At 39.4% G+C, this 27,617-nt stretch overlaps 1 protein-coding gene across 2 annotated transcripts in view; it reads right to left on the reverse strand.

Moving 5' to 3' along the window:
* baiap3 (BAI1-associated protein 3) overlaps nt 1–27,617 on the reverse strand; it is a 204,620-nt gene that overhangs the window by 146,188 nt on the left and 30,815 nt on the right. The window contains exon 1 of one of the 2 annotated variants that reach the window (XM_002938415.5): nt 1,816–1,912. The exons of the other annotated variant lie outside the window; for it this stretch is intronic. The gene's annotated coding sequence lies outside the window, so the exon portion shown is untranslated. Of the gene's footprint in view, nt 1–1,815; nt 1,913–27,617 lie in introns of those variants that run through there. 2 annotated transcript variants of the gene reach the window in all.

Below are 27,617 nucleotides of genomic sequence, written 5' to 3' on the forward strand. Positions count from 1 at the left end.
TAATTAACTTCAGGACGGAAAATATAAAGCTAATAAGGTGTTCAGAGTGAAAATAATGTATTTTATTGCTTTTGGTGATAAGACCAACAAGACATAGCCAAATGTAAATGGCAGGAAAAGGCAAGATGCTTTCGCCTTAATTGGGCTACTGGCCCTGAAGGGAAAAGTATTATTTTGCACAATTAATCCATTTCAATGTTAGTTACAGTTAGAATCATACTATTTTCAAGCAATATAAAAATGCTTAAATTATAGTACAGCAACATCAAGGTGGAAGGTACCCTGTGCCCAGGTAAGCAACAATTGTTACCCAAATGTCCATGAAAGGCACTGTAGGGCTGAGGATTCCTTCCATTGCTCAGTGGCTAGATCTGCTCATGGGGGAAATGATTCTCCTCATCTGGTATTCTCCTGATATAAATTATTCTCCTGTATTAAGGTGAATAATTTATCTCAGGTAAAATGTATAATCCCCTAATCTTCCGAATCCCTTCATGTGAAGTGTGCCCTTTAACCCCCTCCTATAAAGGATTCCTCTGCTAGAAAAGGATAAACTCCATGGGTGATCAGTTTCCCTGATGGAGCTAAACGAATCCCCCACATGTGAATTTCCTTTTTGAGGTGGGCAAATCCCTCCATGGAACTATTCTCCTTCTTCAGGTGGATAACCTCCTTGAGTGGCTCTTTTGGGATTTCTGTTTTTTTCTCCCCCACCTCAAGAAAACAATTTAACCCATGAGTAATTATTACCCTGGGCCCATAGGGTGCTAGAAAGCTGTTGCGTAGTGCATATGTATGGGTTGAATGAAAATTATTAATGTGGTGCTGTACATAGGAGGTAATACTGGCAAGAAATACAATACAAAGAGGAATGCCAATATTATTAAACCTTAGTGAACTTTAATATTCTATCAAATTATGTGCAAAAAAAAATAGAGGCTCAAAGGAAAATCCTGTATTGTTTTCAGTGGTACTGATAATATGCTCCTCATCTAGCACATCAACATCTGATCCCCACCCCCACACACAGTGACAGCAGTACCAAAAGGCAGTGCTGAAGTGCACCTCTGTCCCCTGGTGTCATTATATGCCAACCTTTTCTTTGTGACAGTTTTCTAAAAGCAAAAGGATACAGCTGCAAATAGCACTTTGTCACTGAAGAACTTAAAACAATCAGAGATAGCAGCTCCTGATGTTTGGCCATAATGTACATTAATATATCACATTAACAGTGCCAAGAAAGAATTGTATTGCTCTTTGCCCCCTATTAGTGTAACATAAGGCTGAGAACATCTCTTACAATCATCCTCATCTTTATAGTAATATATATTGTATTGGAGCTATCTCCTCTCCAGCTTTGCCACAGGCAACACCTCTCCTTTCATAAAAAAAAACACTGCTAAGAACGTCAGCAAAATTACCATTAGCAACAACCATTCACTGGGTACCCTGGGATGAGCGCCGGCTTAGCGAGTCAGAGGAGAGTCAAAATAGAACTTTCATCCACAATTCAACCTTGGCTGCTGGAACTTTCTCAACGCACAAAACAAAGCAATAAATACAGACACACGCACCTGTACTAAAGTTAGATCTATGTTATAGAATCTAAAACTTGGAAAAATTAAACTTGGAAAATGTCTGCATTAGCAGTAGGAATAAGTTAACTTGTCCTAATACATTTTAAACCCCCAATGTAGTCATCTATCTAATCAGCTATCTATCATGTATCTATATCATACTTAGCTTACAGAATGTAACCCCTTCACCGCCGAGGAGCAGGGCACTGCCAGGCTACAAGGTTTCACATGGGCTTACCTGTTGCAGGCTCGCCGGGCAGGATGCTTGAGCGCTGCAGAGCGGTGCGTAGTACTGAGTGCAGCAGAAAGGTACCAGCTCACTTCTATCTGATTGCTCTCCTATCTCTTTCCCATACCGGGATCCGCGCCTCCTTATAAGGCAATAGGAAGGGCTAGAGAGGGGGGGGCGGGGACTTGCAGCCCGCAAGGTAACAGCAACACGTGGTTCTCTGCTCTATTGTTTGGCGCGCAATTTACTGGGATGAGGCGTAGACAAGCAGTGCGTCTGCAGAATTACTGATGTTAATGCATTGACTTTTATCAATGTGTTCAGCTATAGCCTTGACTAGAGTTTTGGACAATTTAATAAGCAGCAGAAGCCCCAAATATGCTGGAAGCACCAATACTGAGAGGGAAGATGAGCAGAAGTCTGTGGCAATAATGTCTGACAGAAGTGGCATAGTGAAGGGTTGCTGGGCAGATTAGGGAGCTTGGGTTGCTAGTGCCACCTGTTCAGTTTTGACCTGAACTATTCTGGTTTAGGGGTTTTCTGTACTGCTTGTTAGGATTTCAGCCTTGTGAAACCCAAGCAATCTGACCAATAAATGAAATACATTTAAATATTAAAGGAGAATGCAAGTCAAAATAAAAAATATAATAATAATAAAAAGCATATAAAAGCATACTGCCCAATAATCCTCCTATCGTTTAGTAAACACGCCACACTTTTGGCTCACCTAATCAAATATTTACTCAGTCACACTTACTTCACATTTTCTAGAACAGGCAGCCATCTCTAAAAAGGTATTCTCCCTTTCCCTCCTTGCTTCATACTGCACATGTGTTTCATTCCCTCCCCCCCCACCCTCTGCCAGATCCGCTTCTGATTGGCTGGTGGGAATGTGTAGCTCAGAACAGGAGACAGGATCAAGTTACACACATGCTCAGAGAATAGGAAGGCTGCCGCTGGCACCTACAGGAAGGGGGGAGAGATTTCAGTGATGTCACTGTAGGCTTCACACTGCTGTAGGCTGCCAGCACCATATCTCAGAGAAGCAAGCAGGGATCTGGGAATTTAGATATGCAGTAAGTACTTAAAAAGAATGCCTTTAGACTTACTTTTAATATTAACCTTTCATTGTCCTTTAAGATCCTGACTGATTTTTTTTTCTATTAACATGGCTTAGTTATCAGTATAGTTAGGTAGCCAGGCAAAAGGTAGAGCTAGGATTGCCAAATGCCCTGTTTTGAACGGGACATCCCAATTCTACAAAGTGCTTGGGGCTGGAACTTGAGATAGGCAGAAAAGTTCCTAGGGTGCAATGCAGGGCTAGGCAAGTACCTCCTCTACTCCGTGTCTTCATCTTCCCACTGCCGGCCTATATGTGGTCGCGTAGCGGTTGTGTCGGTGCATCACACTCCTTACCCCCTTCAGCTCACATGCGCATGCATGGGAACGAGCGAACGAGGGGATAAGCACAATGGGAAAGGTGGCCCTGCTAGGCTTGACACTGAAAATGCTGTCTGGTTCAGAGCCTTTGTCTGGTGTAAAACAATGAGAAAATTGGACAGACACTGGTGATAAAATAACCCACCTCAGCATCATGAACCCACCCAACATCATCATGTCATATGTCCTATAGTTGCAGGCTATTTTGTCAGTCTAAGTTTAATTTATTCCCCGAAACTACCCACTTTCAGATAATTTTGTAATTAAATAGCTTCCAAATTAAAATTTGTTAAATAGCCCTATGCAATACAGAAAGACATAATATACCTATCACTGTAATCTGTTCCTGTAAAAAGTATGAATAAATACCATTTTTTTATATGCTGAAATCCAACTGCAAAACTGTTCGTCTCTTTCTGCATCATTTGAAATCCTGGCAAGGGGAGGAAGGACTAAAACATTGATGTTACAAATTGTAAGAACTTCACAGCTAACAGACAGCATGCAGGAAATACATAACCCACATTACTACAAAGGTTTCATTCATCCAGGTCATGGTATATCTAGTAAAAGGAAATCAAAGGGAACTGGACTTGCTGAGTAATCAGCTAGGCTGCCCTGATAGGAAACTGAAGCCTGCCTTTGCTTGTGTGAGTGCAAGGCTGTGATTGGCTATCCCCCTCCTGGTGTGCTTATAGCAAGGACTGTTAGGACACACCCACCCTTCATTTGAAACACAGAGAACTGATGGGATCTATAGGGAGCTCCAATAAAGGGGCCATTTTTACAGATAGGATTTATGTTTAGACCAAAGTGAAATCAGCACTATATATTAGTCACAATTGCCTACAAAATTAGGGTTTTTCCATTTATTCAGTATGTCTCCTTTAAATATTATTTATCCAGCTCTTCTTGTTTTCATTTAACATCAGCCTTTTTGATGGTAGATTCATTTCTTATTGTCTATTCCCCATGACTCTGCAATGCTTGGCATATCTCCCCCATCTTCTCTGCCCAAACAGTGCATCACATTGGCTTTCTATCAGGCACCAGCATACCTCTGTAATCTTGGGATCTTGATTCTTAAGCAGCATGTTCACATCCATTATCAGTATGCTACACCGTGATAGGTCTAGGCAGAGTCTTCATCACAAATCCACTTTTTTCATTAGGGCCCAGTGCAACTGTACCAGTCCAGCCCCCCTGTGCTATACTAAAAGTTGGTTTCAGGGCCCCAGAAAGGTTAGGCCTCTCTCAAGGTGTACCCACTGTAAATGTGTAAAGGCTGTCTTGGGTCTAGGATATACTACTCTATATACTCTATATAATATTCTCCCCTTCACTATGCTGTTTTCCAACAATGCAGCAGAACTGTAATACCTTACCACCTCTCCAATTTACTCTTTACCAAGGGTACCTAAGGCAGAAGGTAAATAGTGTTAATTCAAAAGGTGAAGTAGTTTGGAAGAAACAATATTGTCTTATAGTTTATGCTCTGTATAAGATATGGAAGCATTTTGTATTCATAAAGTATCTGATCACTGCATCTGGGATTGACATATCTTAGCTCTAACTTAGACCCTTACTGGTGTTATTATTATGTTATTACAGGCCCAGCCCACCTGTTTAACTCTTTCCTGACAAACAAGGTCAAACAAAACAATAGTCATAAGCATCATATGTAAATGGCCAGTGGGGTTTACATTTGAATTTTTAAGATGTTGCTATGGTTATATGAAATAGATAATTGAGATGCAGCAAAGAGCTATTGGTTCTCTTGCTTGTTGAATGCAGTGTGGTAGTTTGGCCTTGATATCTTGTCTATGCCTGTTGGAAAACAAAGTGTTTCCATTCTTTCTGTAAAATGCTAAATGAGTAGACCATACTAACCAAAGACAGAAGAGACCAACCCACTTATATATGCGCAACGATTACAACTTCGCAAAGAATGGGAACAAAGCTGTTTGGCACCTACACACAATCTTTTTGTTGCTTCTAGTCAATAACCCACAATTTCAGGGAGAGGAAACAAACTCTTTGACCTGTGGAGACACAAAACTCTAATAATGATAGGATCACTAATAGTTCCTTGAGGGGGCAAACCAAGTGGCAGACCTTATACATTTCCAGAGTTACAAACAAAATATGGACTCCCTAACAACCATATGTTTGCTTATTTACCTATCAAAAACTAAGTTGAAGTAGTGACCCCAAAAATAAAACCGCAATTGTGCCACAACCCCCTAAATATCCTAATTCAGGTCAATAAAGGGTAACTCTTATCAGCATAAGAGGCCTACACCATCATCAAACCAACCAGCAACTCACGTGAGTCCACAGATACTACTAAGGTATACCTCAAACCCATAGATTAAACTAAGAAAGGTAACATTAGACTGGCAGAAATATTTGTATTAACAGCAGTAAAATCTATCCTAGAATACTGGACAGCCACACAACCCCCATCAAAACAAATACGGGAATGTAAATTACTATATACTATGCAACTTCAGTGGGTCCTAGCACAAAAGAATCTAGAGGCTCACACTTCTATAACATTTGGAATAAATACTTAGATACAGTACACTGAACAGTCAAGAAAAACACAAACTGTTAGCTCTCTTCCAATATACAAAGTGGTGGACGGAAGCCTCTCTTTTGGGAGAACTAAATAATTCATCAACAGATTAGCGAATCAATCCTGCCTCTTCCTCCTCATCCTCCCTCCTCTAGCTTTTCTCTTCTCTCTTTTTCTTACTTCCTAAGTTTGTCTATTGCACTAATGTATTCTATACCTGAATGGTTGACATATTCAACCTGCATAACACATCGATATCTAAGCACGCCTTTAAAAGCAAGACACAACGACATCTCAGATTAGTTGTGTGTTTTTTCATTATTCTATTTGTGTCTTTATTCTGTCATATAAAATGAATACAAACAGTTAACAGTTTCATAAAAAATTAAACCAAAGACAGAAGAGGTTTGTTTCTATTTGCTGTGGCAGTTTTACACCTGCAGATTTTTTACATTTCTGTTACAACAGGTCTTTACCCCCAAAAGATTTCCTGGCACTACTCTATTTTGTGATTTGTTTGTGACTTACAGATGTAGAACCATATGTTTCTAGGGTGTTTATTTTCCTTGTAGGGAGGCCCGGACTGGCAATCTGTAGATTTTGGCAAATGTCAGAGGGGCTGCTATAAGATGCCCATTTACCACCTATTTAATAGGCCAGTAGGGAGCTACTTGGGCCGCTGTGTACTTAAATTGCCAGGGCCTATTTTGAATCTCAGTCCAGACCTGAAAGACAGACCCAGAACTGCATGTCTTCTGTCTGCTGCAAGCTGCAAGGTATTAAGAATATTGTGATCCTAAACTTTACACCAAACTCTACTACCCATTATAACATGCATAGTTAAGCCCAAATAAATTCATTTTTGGTGCTTTAGCTGCATTACCAAGCCATGAGGAACCAAGCTCCATAGTACCATTCACTGTTGATATGATCCATGACATGGATTTGCTCATATTGGTCATGTGGTCATTGACACATTCCAGAATTCCAGAACTTGTTTTAAACGGAACAATAGGACATTCTTCCATCTCTGAATGATAGCTAAGCAGAAATCAGGAACTTTCATTTAAACAGGTGCAATAAACAATTTAAACAAGTAAACAAAATATTTTTAAATGAAAACACCAGCCCCAGAAGCTGCTGCTGTGGGCCTAGGTGGATATGTGTGTGAAATAAACACCGGGGGGTTGCAGAGTCCAGTCATTTTAAGCTGTGCCTCTTTAACCAATGTCACAAGCAAATGACTGCCAGGAACATTAAATGGTTCTCTTCCTGCTGCTCAGAGAATAATTACTGTAGTCTGAATGGGAATGACAGCTCTTCAGTTGAAAGTAGCCTTCCTACATACATACTTTCAGGCCATTAAGCTAATCAGCCTAGATTTACCATATATATATTTGTAGATGAAGTGTGTAGTCATAATGGCAGGGCAAAAAGCTAGCTATATACAGTTGTTTATATATTTTCTGCGAGTGTTTAACTGAGGAAATACAGTTCAATGATAATCGGAACTTAACATGACTTATAAATATTTAAAGGGGAACTAAACATATACTATTGAAATAACACTTACTGTTTCTTAGGAGGAAGCATTATTCTTAGGAGAGCAATTTTCCTTTTGCTTAATTTACTTTCATAGTTGGAAAAAAGTTGTAGCAATACAAAAGTGTACTCACCTGCTTCCAAGGTAACTACAGAGAAAAATCACCTGAAAATCCAAAATCTATACTTTTTTAGAGGTGTTCCACTTGTTCAGGGAGCCACCCTGCCCTAAGCCAGTTCACAAAGGTGTTAACATATGTAATGTTACACCTACTTCTAGTTAGAGATTAACAACAGATTATATGCTGTTTTAGATTTCCACCTGAAAGCATTACAGAGGTAAATAATTATGTTGGCTTCTACTGCAAATGTTAAAGAGTTTCATGTCCATATTTGAGTGCTGTCACTGTTATTAGCAAATAGCTGCATTCATGCAGTGTGCTAGACTATGCTAGACTAGAAGATTGAGGCAACATCATTTGGGTGCAATGACATGTGCAGAGCTGGCTTTAAGTTAGCAAGACTAAAGGTGGCCACACATCAGCTAACCCCATATCGTATCTTACTAATAGCCTGTAGGCAAGTGGACTGATACCAAATTGGTATAACCACAATATCATTGTTCTTTTTCTTCAACAGCTCAAACAATTGGAACAGCAGCAAGTAAATAGTAGCTGCATCTCATTTTCACTTCTACATCTGCTGACGTACTACAGAGTGCACTGGGCAACATAATGAATCAGAGCATCTGTATGGCGAGCTTAATATATGCTGGCCTTGCGAGTTGCTCAGGCCAAGCTGCAGGTATGCAGCCCAATGCACTATGTGCATTTTATTTCATATAATATAGCTTTTTTACATTAAAACTGTGTTTACAATAGTATAATTATCAGGATATTATGTTGATAGACTCAAGTATATACTGTAATGCAATAACACAGAATTCAAGTGAAGCTAAATACTTTACCCATACCCCTAGTGGTTAACAGTGTTTATTATCTTGTGCACCCAGACATAATAATAATAATATAATATCCCCTACCCTGACTCATGCTCCAGCATTTACTGTCTATATAGAAGTCAAAGCACAAACCATGCATATAAATGTGAATATATAAAGTGTTTTGTTTTCATTTTATTTTTAGACCTCACACCTGCTGTCAATGTTGCTGCTTTGTATGGAAACAAAAATAAAAAAGGAATGAAAGTCTCCATTGATCAGACAGAAGCACTGCGGTACAAATCAGTCAGGGCCACCTGAAAATAACCTATGCTGTTGCTAGTAAGAAATGAGGGGTTTATTGAAGTGGAGAGGATACAGTACTAATTTTCCTTCATGAAGAAAAGGTGGAGGAAAAAAAATAAAGTGATAATATTCATTACTCTGTAAATTGAAGAATATGTTTGTTTGATCAGACAGTGACTCAATAAATGAATGTTATTTAGTCAGTTGACAAGATAAATATAATTTAAGCCCAGAAACCCTAACCCGTGGCTCTCCAGGTTTGGCTAAAAGAATAGAGTTCCTGTGGGACATACTTAGCTGTATAATGGGTCTCTGACATGAGCCAATGAATGCCTACCATATTGTGTATGTGGCCATCGATCCAGTAAGTAACAAACAGAATAAATGGGGATCAAAAATGCATGGGTTCACTTGCTGGTGATCTCAGTTCCATGGGCAGCTCTCTTAATCTTCTATTGCCTTGGGCAATAAACTTAGATACCAATTTTAGGACAGTGATGCATGACCATGGCCAAAAAATCCAGCCTCGGTGGCTCAGTTGTTATCAGTTCTGCAGCCCTGGGGATGTGAGTTCAACTGTAGCTTAGGCTCTATCTATGATCTTCCTGTGCTTGTGTGGATTTCTGCTTGGTACTTTGGTATCTTCCCACACGCCACAAAAATATAGATATGTTAACTGGCATATTATGAAATTGACCCTAGTGTGTGAGTGAATGTGATAGGAAACTTAGGGCAAGGGCACGCAGTGCTTTTATCCGCTTCTCTCAGCCCTACATTTTTTCATCAGACAGAGAAACGGATCTGCTTATTACTCCTGTAGCTAAAAACCTTGTATCTAGACAATTCCTATAACCAGTTCCTGACTTATCTTTGGTCATTCTTTGTCCATTATTTTAAACTTCAGCTTTTATAATTTAACTTCAGTTTTTTTCCATGAACTTGTGGCCTGCTTACTGCTGCTGTGAGCCTCTTGCTCTGACCCAAGGCTGTTTATGACTGTGATTCCTGGATTATCATGTCTGTTCCATCTACCCTTTGACCAGGGCTGCAGAATTTTGCTTGCCAAGTTAAAATCATAAAGTCTGGGGCTCAGCTGCTGAAGAGGAGGAATATTATGTCTCTGAATAAAAATAAAAACATACATTATTATTTAGTGCCAAGAGGAAATTTACTCAGCTTTCCAAAATGATTGTCCTTTACATCCTTGTGGCACAAGATTTGTTATTGGTTAATTTAGCAAGAGGGGATCTAAGCCCTCCATAAAATTATCAGTACCATTACAGCCATTTTGTTCTTATCTTACATATGGAGAGGATAGTGGCAACTGGGGAGCTTGACTGGAGTGGTACACTTGTCAAACCCTAACACAGTTTTTCTAAGGCAAGCTCAGGGAGGACAGAAACATCCCATTGAGCAATGAGAATACTGCTTACCAGTACCATTTCAGCAATCTTGCTGTTATCTTACATATGGAGATCAATATGTCTGTTTGTGTGTACATGTGTGTACATGTGTGTGTGTACAATATGTACTAGTGGAAAAACATTCTGCTTCTTTTAACCTCCATATTTCTCTTAACCTCCCCTGCTGGCCATTGTCCACTGTGGGAGGAAAACGTGTATGAATAAACAATACAATTACTTTTGCTGACAGGAGATATGACAAAATAGTTCAATGAATTACCTTAAATGCCAGTGCTTGAACAGGTGCAAAAACATACGTATCTGTTGTCCTTGGTACATTCCCCCTTTAGACAATACACAATGAGTCATGTTGGTTTCCATGGTTTTTACTTACCCAAATACTAGCTGCTTCAAAAGGAATATGCTCTTGTCAGGTAATTAAATTATATGAGCAGGTACCTGAACTTTCATGCATTCTTATTGGAGTCAATTTTGAGTGCTTTGGCCCCCATGTTTTTTTTTTATTTGAAAAGCAAAAAAAATATTAGACTAAAAAAAGTCTCCCTATTTAGCTAAATTAATTAGTGTGTATTAGTAGTAGTGTATTATTGTATATAGCTGCAGTCCCCTAAATCCTACAAATGTAATATCTTCAACCAAAAACTTTTTAACACAATTGGGTTAGCACCACCACTTCTCCACTGCCCATTAGAGGCAGCTTCACTTGGCGCCTTTTACCCTCCTACGATGGGACTTGGCCGGGAGGAAACATCTATGTGTTTTGCACCTTATGCTCTCTAGGGGTCCTACCTGGCTTTATATAATGGCTTTCTTTAACTCTTTACTAGACTAAATTTGGAAAAAACTACCATTCCCATCATGCACAGAATGCCAATAAACACTGTACCCATAAACTGACCACAAACCATGGCAAAATACATTCAAATTGATTCCAGAAACACCCAAACACATTGGGAAACATATGCCAGTAAACATTGTATGAACAAATGGCTCTCTGTATTATAAATTGGTTTTAGTACAACATCAGTCATATCTACGAAGGTCTATATTTATGAGATGTGCTAAGCTGAATCCTCATACCTTGTTTGGTAAAATGTTTAGGTACAAGGTGTTGTTAAATAAAAGTGTGCATGATTGTGTTAAAAATGTATTTTTTTATAATAAATAAAAAATAAATCTCCCCACTTTTTCTTGTTTCTGTGCAGCTATTAGTTCCAGGGTTTAAATGTCAGTAAATGTGTTCATACTTGAACTTCATGTGGGGCCAGTGTACAGCCCTGACAGGCAGGAGGCAGTACAATATTTAATATTATGTTTCCTTTTGGAATGCATTGTCATTATTTCTTTAACATGGATTTCATTTTCCCTTGAATAAACAGTTAACTGGGAGGACAGCAGTGATTTGAGCTGCCATATTGCTTGTCTCAGTATAATTACTTGAAACAGACATCAGAAAAAAGCAGAAAAGATCCTGCACACACCTACTCAGTGGTTTGTTTTCTTGTTTTTCTTTTATATCTAAAATAAATGGGATATATATGACCCCTGCAAATGTACTGTATTTTCCTACCGAATAAATAAATTTGTAAGTTTTGTCTTTTTGTGGAAACCTGCTATAATGGCTTTAGCAATAACAATTTTCCAAGCAACAGTGGAGATTATCAAAGCGTTGGTTTTGAAAAGCGAGAAGTGTCAGAGAGCGGAAAAACAATCAAGTTAAACTAGAGACTTTTAAAGCGGCTTTGAACTGATGCATTGAATTTAGAAGTTGGAGTCAGTAAGCTGAGTGAGTGTATCATTTTATTACTCATCCACAGTTCCGTGTATGTGTGTGTATATGAACCATGACTGGGTATTATTGTCGATGCAGATGGAGGCAGCTGACATTGAAAAAGAAAGAATTGTGAACCACACAGATCTGGGATCTAAGATAAAGTGGACAGTATAAGCCTAGATTTTGCATTATTACCATTTTAATCTACTGCTTTAATCTCAGTTGTTCCTGGCAATTTGTTAGATTGATTTCATGATAGTCTTTTGATTTGTAAATATTTCAGCAGGGGCAGTGCTTAGAACTTAATATGATATTGCATGCTGGGTGGCATAGCAGTGTCACAGAGACGTTTCTGTCAACTTTGTTCTGTCAATTTATGCAATGCCTCAGGCTAGCTCCCAGTAAATGTCCCTAAACAGAATATTTCTATATCTTGAAAAGAAATTACAGTTTCAAAAACAAGAAGCATTAGCAGTGCCAGATCTTTTGAAACAGTATTACGGTTCGAGACTGGCCTCAAGCGAAATCGTAGAGAATGGCCTATTGTAGGTGCCACTCAAAAATTCACTTCAATTTCTTGCCTACAGCTGGACTACACCCCATATATCTGGGATTTTGAAAGCGAACACCACCAGTAATAACATAGCAGATTCTTAATTTGTGGTGACCTTCCAGAGACAGAATGGGCCTGTGGTCTAAAGCAAGCGTCTGTATTTTACTGTTTGGAAGTGCCCAGTTTAGACTTAGAATAAATAAGGGCAGCACCCTATTAGCAGGTTCAAATACAGATAAAAAGGATATATCATTTGAAGGAGTGTTATCAGCTCTTTCAGATTATATAACTTTCTTATCTATTATTGTCCCATCAAAAATGATTGAGCTAAGTATACTAGGCTACACAACTGGCATACTCTGTGGGAACTTTACTGTCCATTAAAGAACACAAATAAAGTTGATGGAACTATATGTAAAAATTATGTGTAAAAAATGTCCCAGGGTTATAACATATATTTACAAGCACCAAATTTTCCCACTAGAGAAAAGTAACCATTTGATAATATTGGTAAGAGACACAAGCAAATTTATATCGCTATAGAAATAGTGACATTTTTATGCATCCATAGAAAAAGTTAGCTCAAAGTTTCTGTAATGGAAACATTTACGTGTATCAGACTAATTCATAGTACATATATTATTCCCCTTAGACGTGGCAAGGAACTTCTTGGCTTGTGTGATTGACACACAATACACCATATCTTTATCTACTTCATCAATCTGTTACAAAAGTTTTAGAGCCATGCTAGCTTTAGGGAATTCATGATATTTGTATAGGAATAATTTATGGACCTTAATAAATCAATTACAATGGGGGTATAACTGAATGTTCTTGCTGGAGTGCAAGATTAGATAAGAAAACTTTAAACAAGGGACAGCTGGCAACAGATACATAAATGGCTTCTTATATCACAATTAAAATCTTTTCCGATTATTTCAAGTAGATACATTTAAAAGAAAATAGCACAGGTTCCAGTGAAGGTAGCATAAGGCAAAGGTTTTGTTTTTCGTTAAAAGTTGAATTGTATTTTCATCACAGATGTGCTGAAGGAGGGAGCAACCAACAGCATTGCTTCTGCTGGCTTCTCAAATAATATATTTGTTTTTAAAAGTAATTTTTATGATAATTGCTTCACAAGCTTCCTCCCACATCTTGAGAGAAAGGGATGCCACTGTAAATATTGCAAACTCCCTTGGCACCCAAAGAAAAAACTGTGCCCCCAGGCAGGTTGGTTTGTATAGAGTGAGCAATTGTGACCAGCCACTTGACCCTTTCCCTTTAAATGTCTATCACATCTACCATGGTGGGGACACAGACCGTGTTTGTGCTTTCCAGTTTGCACACATACAGAATTGTATTAGGTGGATACTTTTGTTTTAAACTATTTTAAAAAAAAAATTATATGTAATGCTATAGGCATTTGTACTGGACTTTGCTACAGTGGTTTGCTCCCACAGTAGAAATAGGTTACATTGGTCCCATTATATTGGCCTTGGCAATAGGAGGTGTTTAAATGTACTCTTTTACTTTTCCACAGAAATACTGGGCTACCTCACAAATATATATGTCTAGGTTCCAGGATTTCTTAGCGTGGAATACCCTTTATCCTTATAATCAAGAGGCCATAATCTCTATTTCCATATCCTGTACTTATCATTTGGTTCCAGTATAGTGATGATGGCACTAAACCCACTGATACTCCTCGGAGGAACCTTATCATGCTCAACTCACTAGCCCCGTTAAAGCATCCAGCCTTTGCTCTAGGCCTCTACATTTTTTCCTAGCTCAAGTGGAACCTTTCTCCAGCTGAAGTGCTACATCACCTTAGGCTGTGGATACATCAATTATCCCCATTGGAGTAAACTAAGAAACTGATCTTAACCTGCCATTTTAAATAGCTTCCTGTTTGCAGTCTAGCCGTTATAGCTCAGATCACACATTCCTAAGGGAGTTCTTAGCAGGGAGCAGGAGAGGGGAGAGAGGAGAGAACTGCACAGACTCTGGCCACAGGAATGAAGGATTTTTCTGAGAGAAACACCCAAACAACATGTTTACAAAAAAGAGACAAGAAATCCTGTGTTTCTTTTGATAGAGGACTCAGTGCAGCGTTTCTGTGAGTGCTTATGGCTGTATTTACATAGACCTTTCTGGTAAAGCTTACTTAGTTTTTACCTTTCCTTTTCCTTTAAGGTTGTAATTTTACCACATCCCTGCACTAGAACTTAACACTTTATATTGACCATTAGGAGAAGATGAACTCTAAGGGGCTGATTTACTAACCCACGAATCCGAATCTGAATGTGAAAAATTCCCATTGAAAAACGAACATTTTGCGACGTTTTCGTATTTTTTGCGATTTTTTTCTTCGCCGTTACGATTTGCTCGTATCTTGTCGCGACTTTTTCATATTGAGCGCTCGTAAACTGCGGGCAAAACTTTCAGACATAGCATGATTTTGGAAGCCTCCCATAGGACTCAATGGCACTCTGCAGCTCCAACCCGGCCCAAGGAAAGTCTCCCATGGGGCTCAATGGCACTCTGCAGCTCCAACCCGGCCCAAGGAAAGTCTCCCTAGGGCTCAATGGCACTCTGCAGCTCCAACCTGGCCCAAGGAAAGTCTCCCATAGGGCTCAATGGCACTCTGCAGCTCCAACCTGGCCCAAGGAAAGTCTCCCATAGGGCTCAATGGCACTCTGCAGCTCCAACCCGGCCCAAGGAAAGTCTCCCATAGGACTCAATGGCACTCTGCAGCTCCAACCCGGCCCAAGGAAAGTCTCCCATAGGGCTCAATGGCACTCTGCAGCTCCAACCTGGCCCAAGGAAAGTCTCCCATAGGGCTCAATGGCACTCTGCAGCTCCAACCCGGCCCAAGGAAAGTCTCCCTAGGGCTCAATGGCACTCTGCAGCTCCAACCTGGCCCAAGGAAAGCCTCCCATAGGACTCAATGGCACTCTGCAGCTCCAACCTGGCCCAAGGAAAGTCTCCCATAGGGCTCAATGGCACTCTGCAGCTCCAACCTGGCCCAAGGAAAGTCTCCCATAGGGCTCAATGGCACTCTGCAGCTCCAACCTGGCCCAAGAAAAGTCACGATACTGAAGCTTGAATGAATCCGAAACTTTCGTACTCGGCACGAAGGCTACGAAAAAGTCGCGACAATTCGCGCAAGTCGTAACGCTACGAAAAAGTCGCGACATTTTGCGAACCAGTCGTAATGGCTACGAAAAAGTTGTGACAATTTACGGAAAAATCGCAAAAAATACCGATCATTACGAAAAAAATGCATTCGGACGCCTTCGGACCGTTCGTGGATTAGTAAATCAGCCCCTATGGCTCATTTACGAATCCAAGAATGGAAGGTAGTTTGGTTTTATAGATTATTGTAATAAGCAGTATACATAAAGGAAGCAATTGGTTTCTACAGTTCACCACAGCTCACCATAGGGTAAATCCACAAATCTCTAGTTATATCTAGTTTTATAGGATTTTTAGGTGCATGTTACTAAAAGTGTAAAAACAGAATTTGCTTTTCAAATATAAAACAGCTTAAATCACATACAAGTGCACTGATTGTTGAGGGTACCATCTCTGTGCTGAAACCTATTTTCACCATTTTCTAAATGTCCACCAGTGTATCAGAATTCTGTTAGTGGCATCTAATAATTGAAATATATTAAAATGGTGAAGAAGTGGAAACCAAGAGAATAAGTTGTTAAGTGCAAGTATTTGATGGGCTCACTCTTTTGATTAGAACTTGTTATTCATACTCTATAATTATTCTCTTTATTATATTGTTCTTCACTTTCTAACGGAAGTTTGTTTAACCACCTACAGGATTTCTACAAAAAAAAACAATAGTTGTAGAGGAGTGTGAGCATTCTTTTTGCTAATCAGAAGTTCTGTTTTGCACTGACAGCTTCTAACAAAAAGGAACATGTAGACTGTAGCAGCCCAGAAGTATGGATAGCCTAGTGTGTGTGTGTGGGGGGGGGGTCAAAACTAACATACAGTTTCAGTACATGTGTAGACAATGTACCGTCTGCTCCATGATTTGAGGTGGTGCTTATATTGATTTGCTGTGGGGAACAGTAACTTACACCATTGGTTATTTCTAAGAATGTCACTAGTTTAAGAAACATTAATGGAAACTGAAGTATATGAACATATTTGACAACTCACCACATGACAACTCATTAGAGCTCACCGCAGAAAAAAATCACCCACTTTATAATCATTCCCATGGGATTTTTAGAAGCGTATTTATCAATGGGTGAATGTTAGAATTCACCACTTGATAAATATGCTTGTAAAAATCCCACAGGAATGAATAGAAAATGGGTGAATTTTTCTTATTTCACATTTTGCTTTAAAACACCATAGAAATATCATTATTTTACAACACAAACATTGCATAAAGATTATTATTAAAAATGGATACATAATGTCAAATCATCTTCTATCCATGTACCAAAGGAGTTGTTGTCCTTTATAACTGCCAATGGAAATCACTGCTCTAAAACAAATTGTAAAGAAAGTACAATTCTGTCTTAATTAATAGGACTGCAACATATGTCAAAATACTAATTCATGACCATCTTGACATAGTGGAGGTATTTTGTATCTGCTTCAATAGCTTTTTCCTATAGCTATATTTGGACTGTTAAGCTGAGAACAAAATACGAGGCAGACCATCTTGCACATGAGTCACCCTATGGCTTGTAAACAAAGAAGGTGGAGTCTTTAACTGGAAATTACTCATAATGTGTGCTAGCTCTTGCTTCTGCCACTTAGTAGGTTTGCAAGATCTTATAGGGCTACTATGAGAATGCAAAGAAGTTTAAAGCAAAATCTGTGTAGGGACCCATAGGGTTAACATGCCCTATGGCTGTTACTGGGCAAAGACCCATGTATTAGTTTAGAGTTATGCACTTGTGCCTTATTGGTTTACAGGTTGGCTCCACCCTTTGCACTCCAATATAGTGTTTAGCAAAGGGGTGGGTCTTCCTCTTTGGCTGCCTCTGTGTCTCAACAGGGCCCCAGTAAAGCCATAATTTACCCTAGAGTCATTAACTGCTCTAGTGAAGTTGGGGACAGGGACCCCTTGATAGTTACTCTTGTCGAGCACTTTCTAGAAAGTGAGATAGAGAGGGAAGGAAGCAAGAGCAGTTTTGGCTCCACCAAGGTAAGTAGCTAGAAGTACCCTTCCATACAGGCACTGTTGCCTCAGCATAGAGCCACAGTTAAGACATAGGAGACAGTATCTAAACCCTGATCCACAGTCGGCTTGAGGACTCTTAAAGCTAGAGGTATTCAACCTGAGGACAGAGGTATCTATCCAGACTGCTTCCATAGGGGTGCCTAACTGACCAGGTGCATTTACCCTGCCCAGTCTCCAAACAGAGGTGGGATAAACCGGTGTGCATCCTCTCTTGTTGTCCTCAGAGAGTACTACTATCATATAACATCTGTATCTGCATTGTGAGTATGAAATAACCCTGCACCTTTAATTGTCTCTGACAATAAACCAGTTTTCATTTGTTCAACTGCAAGAACTTTCTGGCGTCCACCCCTGGTTACTTCCACATAGCGAAGGCCCTGAAGGATTGAGTTGAATGTACCCCATGCTCTAAACCTAAACTAGCCGTGATTTGACTGTTTTACAGCCAAATAGGAGTTACACCTACAAAGGGTCCAATTTTGCTTTTTTTTATTTCTACTCGGCTGAGAAAAATATACTGTGCATAAATACTCACACAAGTTTAGATTTGCTGAACCCTACACTACTGACTGATCCTTTATGGTTAGTTATTGATTGAGCTGTGGATATGGCCACCATGCTATTGTTTGGTCTGATTACAACTACAAGAAGTAGCTGGATCGGGTGCATTGGCAGATTAAATTTCCAGATCTGTCTGATCTGCAGTAGACTTATAACCATGGTATATAGACATTGTTTGGATTTGTCTGACCTACAAACACTCAGGGCGGCATTTACTAAAGCTTGATTTTTTTTTTTTTGGTTTTGTTGCAGAACAGAAAAAAACAGTTTTGTGTAATTTATTATGAGATGAATGCTAAAATAGGCCAGCTAAAACCTGTAGAGATCATGTAGAAGTCTATGGCAGATGTCCCTTTTACAACTTTGCTTCATGGTTTTAAGAGTTGCATTTTGCAGCTTTTTTTGTCATGTCACTTTTTTTGTTTTTTGTTTTTCAATCCGGATTTTTTGATAAATGACTGACATTCGTAGAAAATCCAAATGCTTTGTACCATTTCACCAGTATGTCTATGGCCAGCTTTAGTTGGTGCTTTCAAAATCCAGTGGGTGACCTCCTAGCATTCTAATACTACTACTGACTTATGCAGTTGCCCCACTCTTTGCCCTGCCCATAATCATGGTAATGCAACTTGCAACTTCTACAAATAGGCAGAAAGTTTGCAACACAAAGCAAATATGACTTGCAGTGGATGCAACATTTTGCAGTGATTTATGGCAGGCTCGCAGAGACTGGAAATTTGCAACAAAAGCATGACAAATTGCACTGATGTTATAACATTTTGCACTCCTCCCTAATTAGTAAGGGAGGTCAGTGTCTTTATCCCTTTTCTCCTTGATAATTTCTCACTTGGATTTTGCTTATTCAAAATATACTGCTTATATAGTAATTGTTTCCCATATGCAAAAATGAGCCTGAATAAAGAAGCACCAATATAGTATTTCAGGTCAAAGAAATAATCCCCTGGAGAGTAAGCTGATCAAGGATAAGTGTAATAGTCTAATGGCACATTTCGAAACTCTTATAGCCTACTGCAATATTCTGAAAACAATTTTCACTGCAGTTCTAAATGTTAATTGTTTTTAGCGCTGGCCTTAAATCTGACATTTGAAATCTAACGAAATACAATTTTAGCAACTCATAAATCTACGGTGCACTTCCCTAGGCAACAATGTAAATGTAAATAAGCATAAGTTGCGTTGTGGGCCTTTGGAAATAAAACAGTGAAAAATGACTCTGCTAGAATTAAACATAAAAATATTACCAGTGCAGATGGTTTCTCATTTTTGTGGAGAATGCAGATGGGAGTCTCATTTATATTGTCTGTTTATTTTTAAATAGCAGATAAAATAAGACGGGCAATTAAAAAATAAATAAATCTTAGCTTCAAGTTGTTTTAGCATCTACTTCCCAGAAAACACCAGCCTTTTCATTATAAAATTAATTTATATTGTAGCTGAAATAAGCTCTTGCAAAATGGGAAGGAATGCAGTTGTATACAGCAGTGGTCCCCAACCTTTTTTGTGCCAAGGACCGGTGGCAAGCGGGTTAAAATTTCAAAGGACCGGGGGGTGGGTGGGCAGGGTTGCGCGCACGCTTTTATACGCGCATATTCAGCGTGACCAGGAACAGAGGCGGCCCACTAAAAAAGGAGCCTGCGGTCCGGCACTGGACCTCGGAACGGCGGTTGGGGACCCCTGGTATACAGCATGTGAGTGATAAAAAGAGACAACAGCAATCTGCATCATTATTGAACTACTCTACACCTGTGGGAGTCTAAAATACTGAACCCACAAACACAACCAACATATTTACACCCACCCTAAAACAAGGAAGTGACATCATCAGAGGACCAGGATGAAAAGGGGGGGGTCAGGTGCTGTTTTGAGGGAAAAAAAAGAGGATAATTCTCTGCCTGACCAGATCTGCAGTTAATTCAATGTGTACCATACTTTCACTCTCAATACCTATCTTGTACCTTTGGTACCCATCCTGCTGAAGGAGTCTAATTCTCAGCAACCCCTGTAAAGAATTATAAAAATTTAGGGAGGCCCCAAAAAGCAACTAATATCAATGGGAGGTGCATAACTTGACACCCCCAGTGACAGTGCACATTTTGTTTCTTCTTTAATGATGTTTTCCAGTGGAAAGCAATATATTGGTAACTTCTCTAAACAAAAATGTCCACCCTTGCTTCACTTACTTTATAATAATTCCTATGGGATTTTTATAATTGTGTTTCAAATGGTGAACTTTAATTTCACCCATTGATAAATACGCTTCTAAAATTCTCATAGGCATGAATAGAAAGTTGGTAAAGTTTTCTGTGGTGAGCTCTAATGTCATGCTGTGATAAATTTGCCACTATGTGTCTCCAGAACCTCTGTGTCATATAAAATACTCCTACAACAACCGATAAGGTGTATCCCCCATCTTATCAATACCACAGCTCAAAAACAAAATAAACTGGATCCTAGTAAACAGAAAGCTTACAAATATACTAAATGATAGACAAAGGCAATTTAAAAAAATATAGACCCCCTGGATTTAGTATGTCACCCTATCTGATATTGGCCAAATCCTTGTCTCCACTTAATCAGAACCCACTACAGGTATGGGATCCGTTATCCAGAAAGCTCCGAATTATGGAAAACGTGTCTCCCATAGACTCCATTTTAATCAAATGGTTCAGAATTTTAAAACTGATTTGCTTTTTCTCTGTAGAAATTGTGCCGTGTAATTGATCCCAACTAAGATATAATTAATCCTTTTTGGATGCAAACCATCCTATTAAGTTTAATTAATGTTTTATTGATTTTTTAGTAGACTTAATGTGATACTGATACTAAAAAAATATTCTTCAAAATATTAATGTTCATTAAAAGTTGCCTATAGGTCATGTTGATAATTTTTTACTGAAAACCTGCTTTTATAAGTAATTGTTACTTGAAGTTCCCAAACCTGACTGTTTTGCCAACCTGACTGTTCCTCCTCAACCTGTCAGTTATAACTGCTAATGCTAAGGGACTCCCTGCTGCACAAATATGGCCGCCCCCTCATAGAGGAACATGGGGAACAGATAGGGAATGTAAAAGCATTGGGCAAATGGCAAAATGATAAATATCAGGCAAACACAATGTTATGATAGATGTGAAAAAGGTGTCAGTATCTCTTTAAGGCAGTGATCCCCAACCAGTGGCTCGGGGGCAACATGTTGCTCACCAACCCCTTGGATGTTGCTCTCAGTGCCCCCAAACCAGGTAGTTATTTTTTAATTCCTGAATTTGGAGCAAGTTTTGGTTGAATAAAAACAAGATTTCCTACCAAATAAAGCCCCCTGTAAGCTGATAGTGTGCATAGAGGCTGCCTAATAGCCAATCACAGCCCTTATTTGGCTCCTCCATGAACTTTTATGATGCTTGTGTTGCTCTCCAAGTCTTTTTACATTTGACTGTGGCTCACGAGTAAAAAAGGTTGGGGACCCCTGCTTTAAGGTATGGATATCCAAATTACGGAAAGACCCCTTATCCAGAATAGCCTTGGTCCCGAGCATTCTGGATAATGGGTCTGTACCTGTACCTGAGTATTATACAGTTGGAAATAAATGAGACACGAGGGGACATTAAATCATTAAGCTGATTCCCGATGAACAAACCAAGACCAGAAACATCCACCCAGTTATCTGGAGCAAATGCACAAGCCTTATATCCAGACTAGAAGTTTTGCAATCTACCCAGTACATGTGTAAGATACAAATGGAACAGGGGACAGAAAAGGAGGCACTGCCAGTTAAAAGTTGTTCTTCTTTAAAATTTTGTCTTTTTATTTTTTCATGATTTTCAAGCAAACAAATATTTGAACTCAATAATTACTGTATAGATCATGCAGAAGTCTGGGACCAAAAAGGGACCAGACACTATAACTTAAAGCCTTATTAATCACTAAGACTTTAGGATTTCTCTAAGGGCTCTGGCACACAGGGAGATTAGTCGCCCGCGACAAATCTCCCTGTTCGTGGGCAACTAATCTCCCCGAACTACCATCCCACCGGCGAAAATGTAAGTCGCCGGTTGGATGGCACACACGGCGGCGTGATTTTGGCAAATCGCCGAAAACGCCTCGCGAGGCAACTTCGGCGATTTGCCGAAATCGATTGTGCAGTGTGTGCCATCCCACTGGCGACTTACATTTTCCCCGGTGGGATGGCAATTCGGGGAGATTAGTCGCATGCGAACAGGGAGATTTGTCGCTGGCGACTAATCTCCCCGTGTGCCAGAGCCCTAATATACCTGCTGTCTCACCTATCTATGCTACAAAGAAAGAGACATACTTAAAACAGTTAATAAATGTATCTCTTTTATGTCAACAATAATTAATATAGTATGTTGAATATTTTAAATAAAAGCACAATTTATATTTAAAAAAAAAAGCAAACACTAACATGTGTCTTGTAGTGACCTAATCTGTGCTTAGGGACACAACAGCACATCACCTAATTGGTTTTGCTACAACAGTCAACAAGTAAGACATAGGGGGAGATTTATTAAGACATGAACGCTCGGAGTGTACTTTCGGCGATTTTTTCACGCTTGCGTGACTTTTTTGTACGCTTGCGCGACTTTGTGTTCGCTTGCGCGAAATATTTGGAAAGGTTCTGCGGCTGTTTACAATCGTTCGGTACAAAAATTTTGTGACTTTCGGATCACAAGTACGATTTTATAGTGACTAATGCAATTTTTTCGTAAGCATTTTCGTGATATTTGCGATCTTCAGAAATTATCGTATCCAATACGAATTGTTCCCATTCGGGCTTTGAACTTGTGTTGTAATGAATCGGCCCCTTAGGGTTATTATATATGCACATTCACTAATGTACACCTATATAATAATAAAAACAACCCTAAGCTACACCCAAGAGCGACTCTACATAGACAGACATCTAGACAATGAAGAGAAACCTCGACAATCCTAGAGGACACCATTTTCTCTCTAAAGAATCATCATCTACAAAACCTTCAAATTTGAATAAGTACTTGGAACCTTGGAAGACCACAGCGCAGAAAAGTGCTTGAAACTTACAGAACAGTGTACAATAATGTATTCCATTGCACTTTACATTTAAGCTCATTGATTTAACTTCATATAATGTAACATTTGAACTTTCTGTTTAGATATTCAGTTTATTTCCTGTTTCAACTTATTTTAATGATCTTGTCTTTGATTGTCTTGCTGTCAGCATCTCACCACCCACCCCCACATTTCAACCCATCCTTACTGATCTCTTTCAGGAACGGTGAGACTTCATGGCTTTGTGCTTTTCTTTTTAAAATATCCTGCCATCTACTGTATTTTTGTTAAGATAAAAACCTCTTTTGTACAATATATTTTTAAATTATTATTGTTGCTTAAGAGATGGAAAAGAAGGGCACTATGGAAACCCATTTTTCTGCTAAATTAAATGGTATTTTCAAATATTACAATGCTCAACCAGTCTGCTTTATCTAAATAATGAAACCTGTTATTAATTGGAAATGTGCTTCTTGGTATATGGAAAGATAAATGAAAGTGAGGTGGAGTAAAAGTATAGGTAGTCAGACATTAATGGCAATGATGCTGTGGTGGAGGCGAATGTGCTCAAAATGGGGCATTGTAAAAAAAGAAGAGGTAGATAGGGTAAATAAAGTCTGAAGGAGATGATGGAGAAATGTTTTCTAAGTTCTGTGCTAGTGCATGTGTGCACACCATATCTGTGCCTAAATTGGTGGATGTAGAAACTGAGAGTCTTTGCATTTCAGTTTACATTACTGTTAATTATAGTGTAGATTTGGTTTTATTTTAATTTTCTAAGGGCTCTGGGACACGGGGAGATTAGTCACCCCTGACAAATCTCCCTGTTCGTGGGCGACTAATCTCCCCGAGTTGCCATCCCATGCCATCCCACCAGCGACAATGTAAGTCGCCGGTGGGATGGCACACGCGGCGGCGCGATTTCGGGGAGATTAGTCGCCCGCCAACAGGGAGATTTGTCGCGGGCGACTAATCTCCCAGTGTGCCAGAGCCCTAAGAAGAAAGAATGACTAGATCTATAGGAACCAGGCCCGGACTGGCAATCTGTGGTTTCTGGCAAATGCCAGAGGGGCTGCTGTAAGATGCCAAAGACAGTCACTATTTATTGGGCTGCTGGGGGGCTGTTTGGGCCTCTATGTACTTGAAATGCCAGGGCCTATTTTGAATTCTAGTCTGGACCTGATAGGGTCCAGACTAGAGTATACAAAATTAAAGCAGTGGTCCAGTAAAAGCCTTTTGTTTGGTTCTGGTTCTGTAATTTAGTTGTGAAATGAAATTCACTAATTTCTCTCTATTTTGAAGAAAGTCTCACTTCACTCCTCTTCTGTAGGCAAAGTTCTTCCTGTAAGACTGCTTCAACTTGACTGCTTGTCACTTGACAATGAAATGATTACATACAAAACAAAAACTGTTCTTAGATACCTAGCAAATATTATATTAAAGTAACATTCTCCTGTTGGCTGTTGCTAAACTGTGGTCTCCTTGGTACTATATAGGTAAACTGACATGAAGTAAGCTTATAATCTATACACATAAAACTCATATACATATAGCATATGAGATGCATTATTGCAAATATGTAACATCCATAGCCAGATAACACAAAAAATACCTCTGGTCAACATCGCACATACTCCTTTATGAGTTAGAGATCCTATAGACATGCATTGTAATACTTCATGGTGAAACTGATGTGGTTAGCCCTCCAGGACCTTAGTGACTGCATTATAACAGCATAACAAGTACCATGTTCCTTGCACACCCCCAGAAGCCAGTGCTTTTTCTATGCAGTTTGTATCTGTCAGACATAGACAGAGATCAGGTTTTTATCCTATCCATAATTTACTACAATAATGAAATAATTGAAATCCTAAAATAAAAGGTGGGCACAGAGAGTATAGGTAGTAGAACAATGAAGGCATGATGGAAAAAAACACATTTTGAAGTATAAGGGATGAAAACAAAACATGACAGACAGGGAAAGAAGCAGTGGCATGGCAAAACAATAAAGAAAAATGTGGAAAGGATGATGTTGGGGTGGGTAAAATCACCTGCCTAATTGTGTCTCACTGTGCCAAATTCTTGTCAAAGCCCATCCAGTATGCTAGCAACGCATGTGTATGTGAAAATGCTTATGCCATTGTCACCAGTGACATGGCCAGGAAAACACGGGAGGTACATGTTTCATGTTCAATGGATAATTTCTTGCTTATATGCATGTGGGCTTATATATCAGTCCTATTTCAGTTATGGAAGCACTGGGTTTTCCAATATTTATCTCTTTGTCCACCATGCTCACCTCCTTGCCATGTTTCATTCTTCCCTAACTGCATCCCTCTCATTCTTTATTTTTCCAACTATTTACTTTACACCTCAGACTGAAGATTGAACAACACTACATTTGGGGAGGGCATACAAAGCATCTTTTGAACTGCAACTCCCAAATTCTGCTGTTGGAGGGATGTTGAAAAAACATGTTGAAGACCACAAGTAGGAAAGCCAAAATTGATATAATTTCCTACCCTCTCAATCTTACCCTCCATTGCTAGAGCCCCTGCTTCACTAACGGCAGCATTAAAAAGCGGTTGAATTCCAAAAACCCCAACATGACCAGATGAGGATGATGGGAGTTGTAGTTCATCAAAACCCCCAAATGATAACATCATACATTAATTAAAAGAAGGAACTCTTTCCCACCCAAAACAATACTACCGATAATTCATGTCTGAAAAATGATGGTGAAAATAAAACTGTTAAAGCCAATTGTTGCTTTATTCAATGGCAAGTATGAATATGAAGCAGCACTGCATTGATTTCCTATGGACTGTGGTTTTTTTTTTAGACTGTTGCCATAGAAACATGGAAGGTATTGTTCTTTTTTTGTTGAAGAGGAGCTCCTGTTGAAGCCAGGTATAGTACTCTGCTGTGAGGCGAATGAAATCTATTGAGATCCTCTTAATCTTTTCACTGTTAGATTAATGAGCAATAATTATGGAAGGGCTCCAGAAGATATCCTTTGATAAACATTGAAGGGACAATATAATTAAAGGGTTTCCTTTAAAGTTTATTTATATGTAATTAGTCAATCCTTTATAGTGCATTTAAAGAGCATTAAATTTGCATTTGAACCCTTCAGCAAACAGTTCTGTAAAAGGTAAATTCTGTGCTCTTAATATCCAGTGTTGGGAGTGAGCCAGTGGAGGCCACCATGGCAGAGGCAGGAAACATTTAGGGTAAGTACACACTGAGCTACTAGTAGCAGCTACTTTTTCATGGCTACTAAACCCCAGAAAATACCCTGCCATAGACATTACTGAGCAGGGCTGGAACTAGGGGGGTAGGCAGAAGAGGCAGCTGCCTAGGGCGCAATGATTAGGGGTGCTAGGCCGGAGCCTCTCCTACCCCTAGTCCTCCTCCTTTGTCATTGCCCCCGCCGCTTGTCATTAGTGGTGGGAGCAATGACCTATCGCATCGCACCCCCTCCCCCGAACTGCGCATGCACACCAACGCGAGGGGTGTGTGTGGTTGCGATACGATAGGTCATTGCAGATGCAGGGGCGAGGTGGCCGACCGGGTTTCCTAGGGCGCCAGTCAGCTTGACCAGCCCCGATACTGAGAATTGCCTCTTCTAAAACACACGGAGAGACAATTATCAGTAAATAATCAGCATTGTCTGCTGCTACTAGTAGCGCTGTGTGTTTTTACCCTTATAGGGATTGGTTGCATCACCAAGAACTACAGAGCAAACACCTGTGAAAATGATATACGTTAATATGCAGTTGTTTTCAGGATAGACTGCTCGCAGCATTCTTTTTTCCCGTAACAGGGATTTATATTTACTAAGGTTGTTCCATACAGCCACTACGCTGGGGCCCATTTGCTTCTAGTTATGTCTCTCCCCCTTGAATCCACTGGGGGTCATTTATCAACAGTGGGCAGTAACCCATGGTAACCAATCAAATTGTTGCATTTATTGTTCTTCTTGCTGCTCCCAGAAAAAAAGAGAATCACTGATTGGTTGTTATGAGTTTCTACCCACAGGCAACTTTGCCCAGTGTTGATAAATGAGCTCTCCGGTGAGCTCTCCAACAATTGTGTACAATTTCGCCATTTATTATGCATCTAAATTGTGACATGGAATACACTTTATTGTTTGAAAAACAGTCAATTTTAGTTAATTCTGTGTTTTTTTAAAAACATATTCTGAGGTTTTTTTTTACACCTATTGTTATTCAAGGGTGAAAATGGCACTGACAGACTACAGTAATATGTTAATGAAGTTTCTATAGAGGTGTGAAAGGAAGATTTAGGAAACAACGCAAGGCAGATTGCACTGACACAGGTGATAATAATTTACATTGCAATGACGCAACATTAACGCACAAAAATAACACCCCTAATTTGATGATT

Source organism: Xenopus tropicalis, chromosome 9 (genome assembly GCF_000004195.4).
Source record: "Xenopus tropicalis strain Nigerian chromosome 9, UCB_Xtro_10.0, whole genome shotgun sequence".
Lineage (NCBI taxonomy): Eukaryota > Metazoa > Chordata > Amphibia > Anura > Pipidae > Xenopus > Xenopus tropicalis.